Genomic DNA, 3,561 nt, shown 5'->3' on the forward strand with positions numbered 1-3,561 from the left:
AATACACAGCCTTAAGCTACCATCCTTTTTCTTCACAAAAAGAACTGGTGCTCCCCAAGGCGAGACACTTGGTCGTATGAACCCTTTGTCCAACAACTCTTCCAGTTGCTTCTTTAGCTCGGCCATCTCGGCCGGAGCCATACGATATGGACTTTTGGACATTTGGGCCGTCCCTGGTTCTAGTTCTATTATGAACGGGTCAGCCCTATTAGGGGGAATGCCCTGTAGTGCCCGAAACACATCCTCAAACTCTTTAACCAGCGGAATCCCGTCCGGGTCTGTAACACCCGAATCCGGCCTCTCGACGAAACTGGGCCCATTTTCTACTTAATCAATCCCTTGCTTGATTCATTTTATGTCTTTCATTTACTAAGTCATGTTCGAATCCGAGGTTCTAAAACAATTGAACAGATAGCACAGCGGAATATAAATGTGTAAAATGTATTACTTAGAAACATGAGATCTGATACACAACTTCTTAATCGTTTCATAGACAATCACTAGTTCATCCCTAGCATCATCTAACCATACGTTACACAGCCTCTCACTGACCGAGCCTTCACGGCTCCTTGGCTTGACCAGAACCATCCTTAGTTCCTGAAACCACAACCAGATAAGCATTAATCATAACCGAAAATAGAACTGGTCGATTCTACAATGCTTGGCTTGGTTCCTAGAACATAGATAAACCTCGGACAATATACTTATAAAAATATATAAACCCTGCCTACCGAATCCTAAGTCATTCAACCAACCACCCCTTGACTTAAAATCAGATAGACAGTCCAGAATAGATAAACAGAACACACGAACAGTCCGGATCGTCCCGAAGACCAATCCGTCCATCCGGATAGAATCTAGGTGCGATTGGCCTAGATGAAGTCCGGCTCAATGGCCCAACGGACTTTCTTACCTGATTCGGCCTTGGGCCTGGATCCAACGGCCGAGTAAGCCTCACACCCAATCCGAGTAGGCCAAACGGCCGATCGGACCTTGCGACTCTTACCCTGGCTTAGACGAACCGTGTACTTGTCTCGACGGACAAGACATGGTCTGATCCCTAAGGAACGGACACGACCTGTCTCAACAGGCACCGTTTGGAACATGCACCCCTTCGGTCCTTGGTACCTATTGGTCCTCGTACCTCTTGTCGTCCGTAACGCTTGGTTACTTACACCCTTTGACAACTCACAACCTTTGGAACTCGTTGATGTGCCGCAGTCCACGGATCATTACATGGAACCAGCTCAGCATGGAGTTCAAGACGTTCTGAACATTTCAACCGAGGTTCATGTTTTTCACCGTGCCAGACTTGACTTGGATCATGCGAGACTTGAGAAAGATCATGCTAGACTTGAGAAAGATCATGCCAGACTTGACTTGGATCATGCGGTTTCACAAAATGATTGAGACTTCTCTGTTTTGGCTCGATTGGCCCATACTGCACGTACCGGCAACCATACTGATGGACTGATCTACCCTTTTGATCAGTTCACGCACTTTGATGAGCCAAGTTTCACTAAGGCAAGGATCCTTCACCTTTCTGAAGACATAGGACACACTTGGTCCAGTCTGGTTCATGATCCGGACATGGTGGCTCATACGGACAGTCCCACATCCGTCCTTCTCCTTACCGCGGTTCCTGCTTCAGGATACAACGAACCTGGACAGAAGCCGATCAGTCACATTTAATAATCTGTCTTTATTTTGTTTAATGACTAGATCTAGATCTAGATCTACTTTTCTATTTAATTCCTAGATCTACAAAACTCTATAAGTATGAAACTCTTTCATTTTAATAAATCAGAAATCGATTTTGTCTAAAGTTTGAGTTAAACTCTTTGTTCTCCGTTTAGAACTTGTTCTTAGTTTCTTGGTGAGTCATATCCAAGTAAACACTTCCTCAAATCGTTGGTCTTGTGAGTCATATCAAGCAACGACCAGATATCCTTCACTTGGTGGTCTTGTGATTGATATCAAGCACCATTTGGAGTCGGGAATATCGAAGGCCTTTCCGCAACCTTCAATCCATCCAGTTCTCCATCCGGAGTTCATATCCAAATCTGATCCATTTGAGTGAGCCGATCTTAGGGTCCTTCAAGTGGTATCAGAGCCGCTCGTTTGGTATCTTCTAAATCATTCATCTTTCTCATCTTCCATTTCTAAATCATAAACACTTCTTCTTCTATCCATCTTGAATCCGGACCCCTCATTACCATCCTCTATCTATAAAAAAAAAGTTTTTCATTTGGGGATTGGTGGTGGAAGAGAAAGCCTGCTGGCTGAGGAGAAATCCAGCCTTTGAGGTGGTTAAAACGGATTCCTAAAACCAAAATCTCTTATCTTTCTCTCTTTTAAAATTATCTTGTGTTTGCTTGGATTTTGTCCATTGGGATTCTTTGATGTGTTCTTCTTAGAAAATTGAGTAGAAACTTGTGTGTGATCACCTAAATCTGAGAGAAACACTTGAGTGGGTGAGATTAAACACTTGAGAGAGTGAGGTTTTATTTTCTAATTTTGTGTTGAGATTTTCAGGTTATGATGTTTGGTCTTCAAAGGGAAAGTAGCAAGGAGAAATCCCCACAACAAACTATCTCTCAATCTTCATTTAAATATTCTTTGAATAATTTTGATGAGTTTGTTAGTGTGCAAGATATGCCAAACAGGAGGTGCAATGAACCTTTCAAGTCGTCCCAAGGTGAAGCTGATCCAAAGAGATGTTTGCTTCAGTTTGATGTCCAAGAGTTTTGTGATAACTTTGTGGAGGAAGTGGTGAAAACCCTCAAGGACGTCAACCAGACCCATAAGAAGAGCATATCCACACGTGCACCTGTAGCTGAGCCATCCTTATTCATCAGCAAGAAATCCAAAGGTAAATCTGAAATCCATGTTGAGGAGTTGAAAGATTTTTCAGATTCTTTACCCATCTATGATGAATATGATGAAGAGCCAATTGAAAGCTTGTTTTCTTGTGAGAAAAATTGTGATCTTCCTTCTCTTGAACCTGAGTTTGCAACTGATATTGAACATGCAATTGTAGAACTAACCATTTTGCAACCGGAGCATCCGAGTAGTCTTGTTTTCTCTCCACAGGTTTTGGAGGAAGAGCCACTAGATTTACCACATCAAGGACCATGTCTTGACACTAGGATATTTTTTGATGAAGATCAAGATCCTATCTTTGATTAGGAGGATGAACCTGGTCCAGTCTTTGATGAAGAAGCAAAAAACATAACATCCATCGCTATGGAGAGCCATCTTTGCTTTGATCCCGACACAACTCCTGCCCCTTTGTCTTTTGAACTTCAAGCGCACTTGTTTGTTTGAGTATCCAGGAAAGACAGGTTGAGCCTCTGAGAAATGAAAGCATTGACCGTGCCCAACAGCCTGAGATTTGGAGAAGCTTTGTTCAAACCGGCTACCTTGGAGATACCTGCAAGAGGGGTTCAGTCAAAAACGGATATCTCAACATTCAGAAGGTCTTTTGTCATGAATTCAATTTCAAAGGAAATCCAACTCACCAAGGATTCACTGAGGATTGGAATCACTTGAAAAGCATCA

Source organism: Brassica napus, unplaced genomic scaffold (genome assembly GCF_020379485.1).
Source record: "Brassica napus cultivar Da-Ae unplaced genomic scaffold, Da-Ae ScsIHWf_1399;HRSCAF=1979, whole genome shotgun sequence".
Classification (NCBI taxonomy): domain Eukaryota; kingdom Viridiplantae; phylum Streptophyta; class Magnoliopsida; order Brassicales; family Brassicaceae; genus Brassica; species Brassica napus.